At 40.3% G+C, this 16,344-nt stretch overlaps 2 non-coding genes across 2 annotated transcripts; one reads left to right on the top strand and one right to left on the bottom strand.

The window, feature by feature from the left end:
• Positions 1-7,507: 7,507 nt before the first annotated feature.
• Positions 7,508-7,580, top strand: TRNAK-UUU (transfer RNA lysine (anticodon UUU)). The gene has a single exon. It is a non-coding gene; the product is annotated as a tRNA-Lys (tRNA).
• A 7,114-nt stretch (positions 7,581-14,694) lies between these two features.
• Positions 14,695-14,766, bottom strand: TRNAD-GUC (transfer RNA aspartic acid (anticodon GUC)). Its single transcript has one exon. It is a non-coding gene; the product is annotated as a tRNA-Asp (tRNA).
• Between the last annotated feature and the right edge of the window lie 1,578 nt (positions 14,767-16,344).

The following is a 16,344-nucleotide window of genomic DNA, read 5'->3' as shown; positions in this document are numbered from 1 at the left end:
ACAAGGTCTAATCTCTAAAATCTATAGGAAAATCCAACACCTCTGCAACAAAAAGACAAACAATCCAATTTAAAAATGGACACAGGATATGAACAAACATTTCACCAAAGAACACATTCAGGCAGCTAACAGACACATGAAGAAATGCTTGATATCACTAACCATTAGAGAAATACAAATTAAAACTACAATGAGATATCATCTCACCTCGACATTACTGGCACAAATTAAAAAGTAAAAGAGAGAGAGAGAAAATCACAAATGTTGGAGAAGCTATAGAGAGCTTGGAACTCTTAGCACTACTGGTGGGAATGTAAAGTGGTACAATCATTTTGGAAAGCAATATGGCACTTCCTTAAAGAGCTAGAAATAGAAATACCACACCTAGGAATATATCCTAGAGAAATAGCGATCACAGGAATAGACATATGCACACCCATGTTCATTTCAGCATTATTCACAATAGCAAAAAGATGGAAACAACCCAAGTGTCCATCAACAGATGAATGGATAAACAAAAGAGGATACATACACACAATGCAATACCACACAACAATAAAGAACAATGATGAATCTTTGGAACATCTCACAACATGGAAGAATCTGGAGGGCATTATGCTGAGTATAATAAGTTCATCACAAAAGAACAAATGCTATATGAGACCACTATTATAAAAACTCACGAAAAGGTTTATACACAGAAAGAAACAACCTTTGATGGTTACAAAGGAGGGGAGGGAGAGGAGGGGAGGGAAGAACACTAACTAGACAATAGATAAGTGGTAAATTTGGTGAAGGGTAAGACAGTATACAGTTCTGGAGAAGTCAGCACAACTTGACCAAGGATGGTCGTGGAAGCTTAATGCATACATTCAAACTCCCTGAGGGACCTAATTACTGGGCTGAGGGCTGGGGACCATGCTCTTGGGGGACATCTAGCTCAATTGGCATAACATAGTTTATAAAGAAAATATTCTACATCCTACTTTGGTGAGTAGTGTCTGGGGTCTTAAAAGCTTGTGAGCCGCCATCTAAGATACTCCACTGGCCCCACCCTGTCTACAGCAAGGGAGACTGAAGAAAACCAAAGACACAATGGAAAGATTAGTCCAAAGGACTAATGGACCACAAGTATCACAGCCTCTACCAGACTGAGTCCAGCACAACTAGATGCTGCCTGGTTAGCACCACCAGCTGCTCTGACAAGGATCACAATAGAAGGTCCAGACAGAGCTGGAGAAAAATGTAGAACAAAATTCTAACTCACAAAAGAAGACCAGACTTACTGGTCTGAGAGAGACTGGAGAAACCCTGAAAGTATGGCCCTTGGACACTCTTCTAACTCAGTATTGAAAGTCGCTACTGAGGTTCACCCTTTAGCCAAAGATTAGACAGGCCCATAAAACAAAACAAGACTAAATGGGCAGACTAGCTCAAGGGTAAGAATGAGAAGGAGGAGATGGGAAAACTGGTAACAGGGAACTCAAGGTGGAGAGGAGGAGAGTGTTGACATGTCATGGGGCTGGCAACCAATGTCACAAAACAATATGTGTATTAATTGTTTAATGAGAAACTAATTTGCCCTAAAAACTTCTATCCAAAGTATAATTAAAAAAAAAAAAGGTCCAGAAAAGACAAAAAAAAAAAAAAAATTTCTCCTTATATTTGGTTTTAGCAGTTTGACTATTACTTGCCTAGGTGTGGATTTGCAGTTCTTTCTGAATTTATTATTTCTTGTTTTTGATCAGTTTTGGAAAACTTTCATCTGCTATTTCTTCAAAAAGTTTACTCTGCTCTATTCTCTCTCTCTTTTCCTTTGGGAATTTCAACTACATATTTTTTATATGTAAAACTACTTGATACTGGAGACTTTTTAAATATTTTCAATCTTTTATCCCTCTTTGATTTAATGCATGTAATTTCTACTGACCTTCCAATTTATTAATCTTTTTTTTCCCTCTATTGTATTCAATCTGGTTTTATTTCAGATATCATATATATTTTGTTTTAAAATCTCCATTTCATTATTTTTAAGAGTTTCCATATTATCTCCTGAAATTCCCCATATCTTTACCCTATTAGGTTTACTTTTTCCTGTAGATACTTTTACTATACTATGCTGTATTAACTGTCTATTGCTGTGTAATAAATTACTCCAAAACTTAGTGGCTTGAAACAACAAATATTTATTATCAAATATAGTCTGTGAGTTTCAGGAATCTGGAAGTGTCTTACCTGGTTGGTTCTGGATCAGGGTCGCTCATGCTGAGGTTCCAGTAAAGATGTCAACTAGCTCTGCAGTAATTTGATGACTTAACTAGGGCTGGAGGATCTGCCTCCAAGATGCCTCACTCACATGGTTGTTGGCTGGAGGCCTCAGTTTCTCATTACATTAATTTCTCTCCAGGGTTGCTTGAGTGTCTTCATAACATTATAGCTAACTTTCTCTAGAGTGAGCAATTCAAGAAAGAGAAAACAAAGGAGAAGACACGTTGTCTTTTATGACTTAGACTTGGAAATCACATGCCATTGTCAAAAACTGTGACGGATCTGAGATCTTACTCTAATTGTATGCTAAGAAGTTAGACTGCTACAGGTTCATGAATACTAGCAGAAAATATGAGACTCCTGGGTGAGAGACAAAGGATATTTTATTATTCACTGCAATAGTAGTAACCAGGGTAACATCATTTGCACTGATTCCCCAAGCACCATTTCCCACAGGATGGTGCATTGAAGGCCAGGTGATGGCTGCACATGTAACCAGTACATTATAAGCAAAGAACTCCAAGATCAAGAAACTCAAATCTTATTTAAGTGTTTGCTAACAAACCTGCCTAGTATTTAGCCCCAGAGGAGGACATTGTCTTTATCATTTAGGATAGTAAACAAATCTCCATAAGGAGGTCCTATATCTTCCAAGGCCTCTTGCTATACTAAAAAAAAATATATATATATATTTTTTTTATACAGATGTCCATAAAAAGACAACATGGAGCAGAAAAACTGTTAATGCCTGTTGTGGATTGAATTATGTCACCCCAAAATATCTGTCAACTTGGCTAGGTCATGATTCTCTTGTATTATCGTATGATTGTCTACTATTTTATCTTCTGATGTGATTTCCCTATATGTTGCAAATCCTGTCACTACGATGTAATAAGATGTATTAACGGCAATTATACTGATGAGGTCTACAAGATTAGGTAGTGTCTTAAGCCAATCTCTTTGGAGATTTAAAAGAAAGAAGCAAGCAGAGAGACATGGGAACCTCATACCACGAAGAAAGCAATGTAGGGAGCAGAGCGCATCCCATGGACCTGAGGTTCCTGCGCTGAGATGTTCCCAGACTAAGGGGAGATTGATGACAAGGACCTTCCTCCAGAGCCGGTAGAGAGAGAAAACCTTCCCCTGGAGGTGGTGCCCTGAATTCAGACTTCTAGTCTATTGGACAGTGAGAGAATAAACTTCTCTCTGTTAAAGCCATTCACTTGTGGTATTTCTATTATAGCAGCACTAGATGACTAATAATGCCTTTGCTCAGAAGATGGACAAAAATGAGAGAAAACTAGGTAGACACCCACCACCTCTGTCCTGATACCATGTGGATGGGACTACACAAGGGCTTGAATACCAGAGGGCAGGGTTCACTGGAGGGCCATCCTGGAGGCTGGTTACCAGATATGACAAAGTATGTTTTTTGTTGTTGTTGTTTTTATTCAGCTTGATTGCAATAGGGCTTCTTGAATATTTAGATCAATTTCTAGTCATTATCTTTTCAAATATTGCTTCTTCCCAATTTTTCCTCTTCACAGCTTCTTGGCTTTAATTTTCAGTATGTTATATATATTTATATACTGACATTAAGAGTAGCTGCAGGAACCTACACTGTGGCTCAAACCCAAGAGTTGGCGATGGGTCATAGGTAGCCAGAGACCTAAAATGTGTCCATAACTGCATAAACCTATATTATATAGAAGATTGTCAGTTCATAGAATTACAGAGTCAGGGGAGTCCAAAAATAAGGGAAAGAATGGGTGTCCATGTAATCAACAGCATAAGCTTCTACATTGCTTCCCAGTCTGTAAACAACTGACACCTCAGATTAAAAGGAAACAAGCAGTATTGATGGAAGCAAAATTTGGAACAAAAGATAAAATGTATGGTCAGAAAAATTATCTGAAACTTAGAAATAGGCAAAAGAAATTACTGGTTGCCCTTTTGCTGCAGTGCTAGGCTTGATTTTCTATTACCTGGGTTATTTTACAACTCTGTAGGGGCAAGATTAACTTGTAGTTTTTTTGTCTGATAGATATGTACATTGTATATCACGGTTTAATGGAAGAGATTACCCCAAATGTTATGGTTTATGGCCCTAGAGATGGTTAACCAGATTTGTATCTAACACAGGAATTTCATCCTAACACTTCCTTCTTAAATTCTCTATAATTGTCTAGATTCTCAGATGCTCTTTGTACTGGTTTTAACATCAGATTTGTTCTCTTACTGATTAGTATATTAGATAAAATATTTTGGCCTTTTTAATTTTATATTTTCATGAAATCCATGATTTTATTTTTTTGAAAAATACACCTTAAAAGTTTATTTGTTTTCATACACCTTCCATATATTAAGGTAAGAGAAAAATAATAGAAACCTGCCATCAATGACAATACATAATACCTTCATTTTACAACTGGTTTGGGGTTGGGTAAATTGAAGGCAAGAGACGCAACCATGTGGCCTAACCAAAGTTCTCACCATCTTCCCTATCAGTTAAATGTCTGGAAATACCATGCCTCTTGATTTGGTTTGAATCAATCTATTACAACTTTTGGGGTATCATAAGATTGAAAACAATAACATGCTCTAGGGGGACAAAAGAAGGAAAGATAATTTCTGACTGGGACATCAAGATGATGGAACATACAAAATAGTTGGGTTTAGTAACTTCAAAAGATGGGGGCAGCAGAAATGGCAAGAAACATATTATGCTAGTGAGGAGGGACTAGGACAGATTTTCCAGTGCCCATGAAATACCTAGGAAGATAAACTTGGAAGGTGGGTTTGGAGCAAAAAATGGGGAGCCTTGAATGTCAGAGCAAATGGAAATATGAAGGCAAATCATTTAGTCCATACATACTTTGTGTCACATGATTTGAAGGCAATTTATCAAATTCATAAGACCTTTATTCTCCCCCAAGTACCTCCAGGTAAAAATTGTTATCCCCATTTTACAAAGAAAAGAATAACAATTAGAGAAGTAAATAATCTGAAGCAAAAGGAAACTACTAAGTGACAGCACCTGAATTCAAACTTGTATCATATAGGTCCCCACGGTTTTGATTTCTATACACTGTTCTTAAAATAATATCCTGAGTGCTCTGAGGAAGAACAACAACAAAATTAAATCAAGAAAGCCACAATAAGTAAACAATACTCCCAGATGATCACCCATACAAGAAATAGATAGCCTTAAATAATTGATAGACAATTGTTGATCATAATAGTTGGACTGTCTTCCATAGGAAATGAAATCCTCTGAAAGCTATTAATTAGAGGAGTAACCAATGAAGCTAATAAATACTGCTAAGAAGAGTGACCACTGTATGAACAACTCTTACCTTCACCAGGTTAGGAAAGATAGAAAAAAATCTCTGACGGTAGGCTGAATAAGGGTACCCCAAAGATGTCCGCATCGTAATCCCAAGACACTGTGAATATGCTACCTTATATGGCAAAAAAGGGACTGGGCAGGTGTGATTAAGTTAAGGATTTTGAGATGGGGAGATTATTTTGGGTTATACAGGTGGGCACAATGTAATCACAAGGGTCCTTATAAGAGGGAAGCAAGAAGATCAAAGAGAGAGGAAGAGGAAATGCGACGATGGAACCAAAGGCTGGTGTGACACACTTTGAAGAAGGAGGAAGGGGCCATGAGTTACAGCTCTCTTTTCATCTTTTTTAAGACATAGATTTTAAAACTGAGATATTACCATTATTACATAAAAAAGTGATACACATGTGATTTTTATTGAATGAAAGAGTCAGAAAAGTGTTGAACTACCAGCAGGCGGTGGAAGATGGGAAGGTGGCAGACGGGCAACGCTCTAGTGAGGGAAACAGGAAATTGGCGAAGGCGGGAAGGGCAAGATTTGGTGATGTAGTCAAACAGGGAGATTGTGATTTGGTCAATAAGTAGTTGCGGAGGGAAAAAGAGAAGAAACCTCAGGTGTTAGGAACTCAAAGATGAAATCCTTGTATCAAACTTGGCGGAAATAAATCACCACCCTGTCAGGTGTGGGATTCGAACCTACGTCTCCACCTGGAGACCAGAAGCCCCAATAGCAGGAAGCAGAACCTCGAGTCTGGCGCCTTAGGCCACTCGACCACACTGAGTCAAGTGTCACAAAGTCTTACCCATTGGACCACCGGAACTCCCTGATGGACATCTTGTAATACATAAATGTCCTTCCCCGAAGTATATATTTGTCATATTATTTTTAATTCCTGAACTTCTGAATGTAATCTATATGATAAAATGACACAATATACTGTTTTATAATAGTTGGCACCATGGGTAACATAATTTTTATAAATTATTCGTATTTGGTTAAAGTTGTATTTATCTTCATGTATGCAAAAACCAATAAATATTGTAATACAAGAGAAGTATTATTGACTCAAAAATAAGTAGCTCTATGTTACGCAGTCCAAAGCTGGTACAGTCCTCATGGCGCAAGGCTCTCCCTACCTTCTTCTGCCACCTTTGCGTCTGTATTTTGTCTCATGGTCTCCCTCTGTAGGTGTTCAAAAATTTCTCAAGAACACTGAAATGAACCATGAACACTATGTCTTCAACTTCCAGGTCATTCCTGTCTTTGAATGAGTTGTGCTTCAAGATTAAATGTGGAGGAGAAATTTTTGGAAGGACCTGGATGTTTTTACCTGGCCCTAAAAAAAAAAAAAAAAGAACTCAGAAGTCCCATCTCTGAAAGTGCAGGGAAAAATACCGAAGGATGCAACCGAACTTGATTCCCCTGCTTTGTGTCAAAGTGACCATTTCATTTTCTTTCCCCATCTTGATTCTCTAGAGGATTACTCCAGTTGTTATTCAATTAGTAATTACCCAGTTACTCCGGTTGTTCCTGAAGTGGTCATCTCTTGTCTGCTCTTCTACAGGCTGGTGAGGGAGCCTGCTCATCCTCTCTTCAAACATATCTGAGGAGTGAATTCCGTCTCCGAGGAACTCTCTGGCCAGACCAACGATACCTCTTCAGCAACAATTGGCTGTAAGAATAATCTTCATTTTCCTTGCAATTGTGCTCTTTAATCAACTGTTTAATGAATGTACAGCGTGGATGTTAAAGGATCTGCTTGGTGATAAGTGATTCAGGAACACTTAGTCCTAGGTGATTCAGCCATACTCCTGAAAGACCAAAGACATGCTTGTAGCCAAGGATTACCCAGGCTTTTCTTGGCGATCTAAAATTAGGCACCCCAGGGAGCCTGGATAGCTCAGTCGGTAGAGCATCAGACTTTTAATCTGAGGGTCCAGGGTTCAAGTCCCTGTTCAGGCGTGAGTGATATTTTTTATTTCAGCCACAAGTAGGATCCTTGAAAGACAAACTGAAGCACTCCTAGATTTTCAAAGGGAATTTAACATCCTGGGCAATAGGAAAAATGGTATAACAACAACACAAAAATTAATTGTGAGTAATCCATATTTAAATTCTGAGGCCAATGTGGGAGTTGCTCATTATTCTAGTAGGTGGGGTGGTGTTTGGGTGGGGCCTACTAGAACATAAACTCTGAGAGCAGTGACATTGCCTTTTTGATCTTAGAGTTTTCCCAAGCCTTAGACCAGATCCTAACACATGGAAGTTTTGCCCCACCCTGCAAAAAACAGTTGATAAACTAAAATCCAAACACATTTTGAAATTGTATTTATTAGTTGTCCACCTGTCCTTTCATTATAAAACCAGCCCCCTTTCCCTGGAGCTTAGATAATCTATACAAATTTTGGAAATGGGCTTCTGTGCATTCTTTTATTCATTTGTGCAGTACTATTGGCTGCAGCGGTATATCAGCAGGGAACTGCCAGAAATTTGGGCTGGATTCAGAAAAGGACATGGAACCAGGGATATCATTGCTGATGTCAGATGGATCCTGGCTGAAAGCAGAGAATACCAGAAGGATGTTTACCTGTGTTTTATTGACTACGCTAAGGCATTTGACTGTGCGGATCATAATAAATTGTGGATAACTTTTAGAATAACAGGAATTCCAGAACCCTTAATTGTGCTAATGAGAAACCTGCACATAGATCAAGAAGCAGTTGTTCGGCAAGAACAAAAGGATACTGAGTGGTTTAAAGTCAGGAAAAGTGTGCATCAGGATTGTATCCTTTCACCATATCTATTCAATCTGTATGCTGAGCCAACAAACCCAGAAGCTGGACTATATGAAGAAGGACAGGGCATCAGAATTGGAGGAAGACTCATTAATAGTAATGAGGAAGACTCATTATGCAGATGACACAGCCTTGCTTGCTGAAAGTGAAGAGGACTTGAAGCACTTACTAAGGACCATCAAAGACCACAGCCTTCAGTATGGATTACACCTCAATATAAGAAAACAAAAATCCTCACAACTGGACCAACAAGCAACATCATGATAAACGGAGAAAAGATTGAAGTTGTCAAGGATTTCATTTTACTTGGGTGCACAATCAACACCCATGGAAGCAGCAGTCAGAAAATCAAAAGATGCATTGTTTTGGGCAAATCTGCTGCAAAGAACCTCTTTAAAGTGTTCAAAAGCAAAGATGTCACCTTGAAGACTAAGGTGGGCCTGACCCAAGCCATGCTATTTCCAATTCCATCATATGCATGTGAAACCTGGGCAAAGAATAAGGAAGACTGAAGAAGAATTGATACCTTTAAATTGTGGTGTTGGCGAAGAATATTGAATATACTATGGACCTCCAAAAGAATGAACAAATCTGTCTTGGAAGAAGTATAACCAGAATGCTCCTTAAAAGCAAGGATGGTAAGATTGCATATTATATACTTTGGACATGTTGTCAGGAGGGATCAGTCCCAGGAGAAGGAAATCATGCTTGGTAAAGTACAGGGTCAGTGGAAAAGAGGAAGACCCTCAACAAGGTGGATTGACAACAGGGGCTGCAACAATCGGCTCAAGCCTAACAACCATTATAAGGATGGAGCAGGACAGGGCAGTGTTTGGTTCTGTCGTGCACAGGGTAGCTACAAGTCGGAGGCGACTAGACAGCAGCTAACAACAACATCGACTTCTGTAAGACTTTAAATGGTTATTGGACAAAAAGTCAGGATTCTCACCCAGTGAATGCTGTGTGTGCAGAGAAAGATTGCATTACTTCGTAATTGTTTCTCTCATTTCCAGGATGTCATGTTTCCCTAGGTAAGGAGTGAAAGGATTCCTATCAAATAAACACATATTTAAAAAGTTGTGAGGTCTTTCCCCTCCGCCCCTAACCCCACCTTAAACTGGGCCTCAGGAACCCTCCAGCAGTAGAGCAGCAGGAGTCTTCTGTATCTAGAAGTGCCTGACATAAAAACATGAAGTAGTCGTTCAACAGGAACATGGAATAAAAGATCAAGTCTGCTGTTCTCCGGATTGAACCACCCAGTCCTCTCTAGAGTTCTAATTCGGTTTGTGAAAGCATGAGATGTCCAAGAAGAGCTAGAGAAGTCCATGGTTTCAGGGACTTTTGGGGTCTCCCCGAAGTGTGTCTGAATCATCCAGGGCCTGGAACTGGTACCGGAACTTTTTATCTTTGAGAAAATAATTTATTCTCTAGCTGTGCTTTGTTAAACAGTCAATTAAGGCGCTCAACCGCAGGGGAAATGAAAGTCCAGCTCAGAAAAGAGTTAAATCCATTCAGGAGCATTTTCACTGGGGTCAATCAATGATTGCAGAAAGAGGGTAGTTGGGCAGAACAGAGGGGCCCTGGGAGATGGCCTATACTTAACAGACAGGGGAGAAGAGCAGGATGAGCAAGTCCTTTAATGATTTTAAGAAGAGGCTGTGTCTAGGAGTCCTGGTGGCATAGTAGTTAAGAGCTTGGTTGCTGACGAGACGCTTCTTGGAAATCCTATGGGTCAGCTCTACTCTGACCCATATATAGTGTCTCCATGAGTCGGGATTGACTCCACTGCAACAGGTTTGGGGTTTTGGCTTTAGGATGTGTTCAGTTTAGAACAAGCTGCAAGAGAATTAAGAGACTGAGGGAGAAAAGGAAGCTTACAATTTACAACACAAGGCAGAGGGGTTAATTCTGTTGCCCCCCTTCAGAGTTTTTTCTGCACTTTCATAATTGGGATTTCCAGGTTCTTTGAGGGGGGGTGATGCCCACTTCGAAGTGTTTCTTCAGTGGGAAAAGACCACCTCCCTCAGAACCCACCTCTCTTGCACTTCTCACTTTTCCGCACACCTCTCTCCAGTCGCCTCTCCTATGCCCTCTTCTGCTCTTTTCTCCACTCGGTTCCCTATTATCCCTCATTTGCCATTTAAACCCATCCTTTCTCATCCAGGATGGCAAAGTGGAACCACTGGATAATCCACCGCCTGCTAACACTTGGAGATTCCACATTAATCCAGATCCTCCTCTAATGTGTATCACCGCATTTCATCTTGAGTTCCATTCTGTTCAAACATAGGAATGATCTTGTCTTTGAGGAAGTAGTGTTCTTGACCACGGTGACATTATGTCTTCAGTCCTTCCTGAGATATTTTTGAGCACCTTGTCTGAAGAGCGAAGGGAGCAGTGAAGGAGAAACCAAACACAGACGACTAAAGAGGCCTAATGTTTCCCATAATAACGGTAGTTTTTAAAACTTTGAGAGTGAGGTAAGGTGCTGGACAAGAAAAGAAATGAAAACTTGTGTGACGATGCTTGTTTTTGGCAGTGGGGCAGCTTCCTTCTTCCCTGTGCCAGGGAATCTCAGCGTTGGGCCAAGAGCGAACAAGATTTGTGTCCCTAGGCAAGCGTCATGATGAGAAAAAGTTTATAGCAGAGGATGGTTTCCATTTAGGGACCTCTGGGTTATGGGCCCAGTGGCTTCCGTTGAGCCACTCTGCCTTACGACAAATTAATGGATAAATAATGATCTTGATGCAACAAATGAGTTGAACAACACAGGCACCCAGTTTTTGTTTTGTTTTTTCATCTTTCTTGATTTATTTTCCTGACATTTTCATTCATTTCCTCTAGCCCCTGCCTTCATACTCCTGAATTTCTTTCCTCTCTGAATATAGTCTACCAACAAGCTCTGGCCAAAGAATGGGATGGATGTGAGGGTGAGTGTGGGCATAGATGTGACCATTGCAAGGGTGAAAGCTACAGAAAGGGAGCTGGAACCCAAGTTAATTTTAAGTATTCATGAGTTTTCCATAGCCTGAGAAAGTTAAATTCAAGTTTTTCTCCCCTTCCTAGATTTAACATTCTCAGGCTTTTTTTCTACTCAGATAGGCAATTGACATTTTGAAGTGGATATTGCCGAAATCACTTTACCAGCAAAGAGATCCAATGTCATGCACCCTGTAATATGACGTTTGACTGTTTAAAGACATTATCTATTAATAATTGAGTTCTGAAATCATGGGTATACATTCTCAGGAATTTTTATTTATGTTATACCAAATTACATTATTGGGGAAGGCACCAGTATTTGGGTGAAAGGGACTTCTTGCAATCTCTGATTCACTCTGAGCTGTTCAAGAAAAATGTCTTCTTTTTAAGACCACTACGGCTCCCTCACCCTGTATTCGTTTCTATCTGGCTCTCCACGTAAATAGCTTTCCATCAGCTCTAGTATTCCCTAAAGTCTAAGGTAAGGTTAAATGTCTATAGTCTACTCTCAGCAATAATAATAATAGCATTAGAAATAGTAATAATAATGCTGTAGTTTCCCAGATTTTATTTTACTCTTATATATTATTTGAATGATTTTCCTATAGTTCTAGATCACTCCCTCTAGCATTCTGGAACTGATATTGTGATTTACAAGTGTTAAGGAGATGACAGGACTCACCAATTTGAGTGTGTTTTCTCTTCTCAGCCTAGGATGAGGACAGAAAGAGAATGTGTTCATCTGTAAATGGATCAACCGTTTCCTAAAGAATTTTGTCCTCAAACGGTCTAACCACGATAACTATAGTGAACAATTTCACATGGATTTCAGGTAAAACAGTTCACTGAAAAAAAGTTAGTAAATACACACAAGTAAGCCTGTACATACCTTGTTTACTGGTTAAGCCATCCCTGGATCTCTGTTACTCAGATTGAATTGTGGATCTTGAGTCCAGCATAAGCTGTGACTGACACTAGGCTCAGGGGGACCACTTTTACTCTGTGACTATTATTTGTGTGTCTCAACTGGGCATTGGCCCCCATTCCATAGAGTGCTCAAAGGAAAGACCGATAACTTGTAGAATATATGGGCCCATCAGGTGGTTACACATTTGAGGAAGAGCAGTCACCATGTGATATGCTGAGGTCAATACTCCTAAAGCAGATGGCTCACTATGACCCTATGCTGCTACTGTTGCTGCTGCCTTTGAATGTGTCACCAAAAAGATCCTGATTCTGAGGTTATAAGAAAAATATTCATGGCACCCCTGGGGCCGCAGACCATAAAAATGGCTCTGAATGATTTACTCACCCTTCCACACACCTCTTAAAGGATGGGAGGACACCATCATCCTGTTGGATAACTGTGAAAGACACTGATAAAGATTCTGGGTTCAGCTGAATGCATTGGCTTATCAAAATGCCAAGGGATTAATTCAAGCCCAACTTAAGGTCAGGGTTCCTAAAGCTGATAAGGCAACAACTGCCATGACAGAGGTCGCTAACTCTGAGGATATTGATACGGGACTTGCTGGAGGAAGAAATATAGATACGAGGATCTTAAAGTGGGAATTATTATCCTAGAATCTTGCATGAAGGGAGAAGACCCAGGGGGCAAAATAACCTAAAAATCACCAAACTTATAAGTGGTAGAACCTAAATTTAACCGTTCATATACCTAATCCAAGAGCCCCATGTTTTCCAGTACTGTACATTGCTGTAAAAATATTTCAGGTCTTCTACATGAAAACCTGAAAAAAAAAAAACTAAACAAAGCAACTGCCCACACAAAATATGCAGCTGCAGTTGATTGCCAATATGTTCCTATAATTTTCACATTCTCTTCTGTAGAAAATGAAAGCCTCTGATAGGGACTTTGATAAAATGATACTATGGCACAGAGGAAAGAGTGAACAGTCGATGAACACCTCTCTACCTAACCACAGTAAAGGACAGGCTGTTTTTTTTTTTTTTTCCCGTTTTTAAAGTAATAAAAAAAAATAGTGGTTATAAACCAAGCACAGATCTTCCTTCTAGTCCTTCTTACTCTCACATTTCTCTTATTATTTGTCATAAACTAAGTCACACCTCGCCTCCTCAACCCACATTCCCACTCCTGCGTCCAGCAGAGGGAAGTGGAGAAAGGATAACTGGGAGCCGGAAGAGGGCAGCCAGGGGAGGAAAATAAATGAAGGAGAAGCGGTGACTGGAGAGGGGCGGGGTGGGGGACAGGGGACTCAAGAGGAAGTGAAACAAATTTCGGTACTCCAGCCACCACCTCACAGTAACCAAACCAAACCCTCCGCCGTTGAGTCAGAGGAGACAGTTCGAATTCCCAAATTAGATTTTTACAAGGAGTGTTTAAGCCCCGCCCATGGTCACCCTCTACACCAACGTTATTTCTTAAATTAAAATTCGAGCTCAGGAGAGATGGCGTGGGCCGTGCGGGCAGCTCTACGCCCACGCTGTCCGGACGCCAACTCCATTCTTTCCTGAGATCGCTGAACCCTCGCTGGTAGAAGTTGGCGGGAGTGGCGAGGACACCGGCAGGAGGAAGTGGGCGGCCGGCACTTTCTCCCGGTTTGCAGGGCCGCAGGGTCTCTGAGTCCAGAGACGAATTTCAGATCCACCGAAACTCATCCTTTCCCGCCATCCCACCTCACACTCAGCTCAGAACTGCTGCTTCGTCCAGAAGTCATTTATAAAATCCCGCCTAGATGCAACCTTGACTGTTGCCTGCAGTGTTGGACTATCACAGGAGCTGTGGCATTCGGAGAGGCGGTGGTTGAATGGTTTCAAGTAGACACTTGCTGCGTTTGGCCAAGAGTCTGGCCCCGGTGGAACCCTAAGTTCGAACCCTTTGCCTGACAAAGGCATAATTTTGCTATTCGGCCATTTCAGAGTCTCTCTCAGTCCCTAACACCTGAGGTTTCCTCCCGCTCTTCCTCCTCCAATTTTCCTCGGCTCTTCCAATCACACCCATTCGCCCTACCAGCCTCGCCCCAAGTTAGGCTCCCCTGCGCAATAGAGCCCCACCCTCTGTTATTTCACCTTCCGTCCCCTCTCACAGTTCAGCCAGCTTTCCCCCCGAAACATCTCCTTCCCCCTCATGTCTCCGCAGCTTGGCCGCGACTGACACTCGCCAACGAGAGGGCTGGAATGCGTTGCAGTAAAGTAAGAGACGTTTTTCGCACCTCACACCAAACAGTGGGCAAATGAGGACCTGACAGCAGAAATCTTGGAATATTTTCGAGCCAATTGAACACATGTTAAATTACTGCAAAACGGATCATATTGGCCTCCCCGTCGGGGAATCGAACCCCGGTCTCCCGCGTGACAGGCGGGGATACTCACCACTATACTAACGAGGAAGGTATTGCATATTTATAATACGAATGTCTATTGAGGAAACATGGACACGTTGGGTCTAAATTTTTCTGGGCAGGAAACCACTGGGGAATTCACTGATCTTCACATGAAGAATTTACAGTAAGAGTCTATAAAACGGGTTTCTCCATGGATACCCTGGTGGTGTAGTGCTTAAGTGCCACGGCTGCCTACCAAAGAATTGGCAGTTCGAATCCGCCAGGCTCTCCTTGGAAACTGTACGGGGCAGTTCTACTCTGTCCTATAAGGTCGCTATGAGTAGGAATCGACTCGACAGCCCTGGGTTTGATTTTTTTTTTTTTTGGCCATGTTACTTAAACTCCAAAAACGACAGCCTCCTAGAAGACAAAGCTGTAAGCACTTTTACGTCATTATTAGCAAATAAATGTTATTAAGAACAAAGAATGCGTTAAAGTTAAAACTCTTCGTCCGCTCGAAACGATTTCTCTCTTAAGTTTACTCAATATTTTAGATTTATCTCGAGGCCCACCTTCCCCTGGGACATTTTCTCAGACCAGTGTGAGTTAGATGTTCTCCTATGTTTCGGATTGTGATGGTAAATATTGCATATGTGTAAATTTAAGATCCAGTCTTAAAATCTAGGTCTTAGAACAGTGTTGGCATTAAGTGAAATCCCACTCCATTGAAAGTTCCTCAGTAAAATTCCAGCTGAGCCCCATCCAAGGTGGCTTCAGCGAGGTTACTCATTTGTAGCAGTTTGAGGTAGCAGAGAGTTGGAGGCAACCTGGATGCCCATTACCAAAATGATTAAGTACATACTGAAGAAAAAAAAAAAAAAAAAAGCACTAACAAATAAGAGGGAAAGTGTTGCACAGGTAAGCTTAACTTACTGCACCAATGTAAACGTTAACAGCCCAAAATAACTAACTTTGGTTGTGGAGAGGAAAAGGAGGTAGGGAGGAAGAGTACACAATCTTATGTTATTGCTACTCAAACTAAGCAAATAAAAGAGATTGTCTAAAGAAAGAGGGAGTGATGCTCTTATACAACAATACAATGATGAAGATAACTAATGGATGAAAAATACAAACCTTCTAAAGATATTAGAAGAGGTAGAATGACAAATAGCCTAATTTCAGGATAGACGTTAAAGACCTAAATAAACAGATAAATATATCATGTTTATAGATAGGAAAACTTAATCTTAAGTGTATAATTTCATCCTAAATTGACCTATTGGTTCAAAGTAATTCCAATATAAATTTCGACAGTGATATATTGGTTCTATAATTATGCGGAGGTTCATAGAACCTATGAAAGCACAGACACTTTTGACTAAAAATAGGGAGATAATTGCCAGAAACTTGCAGAACTTATGAGACACTATTTATTAAAACATTACAATACAGGCACTGATACAGAATCTCAAATTGACAAATAAAATAGAGAGTTCAGAAACAGATTCATGTATATATACAATTTGGTATATTGACAGAGGCAGCATGTCAGATTAGAGGAGAGTTATAGCTGTTTAATAAATGGATCTAGGAAAAAATATATTCTCATGGGGAAAATGTGAAGTTGATTAAAAATTAACACCA

Source organism: Loxodonta africana, chromosome 1 (assembly GCF_030014295.1).
Source record: "Loxodonta africana isolate mLoxAfr1 chromosome 1, mLoxAfr1.hap2, whole genome shotgun sequence".
In the NCBI taxonomy this organism is placed as follows: Eukaryota; Metazoa; Chordata; class Mammalia; order Proboscidea; family Elephantidae; genus Loxodonta; species Loxodonta africana.
This window is presented reverse-complemented; position numbering and strand designations above follow the sequence as displayed.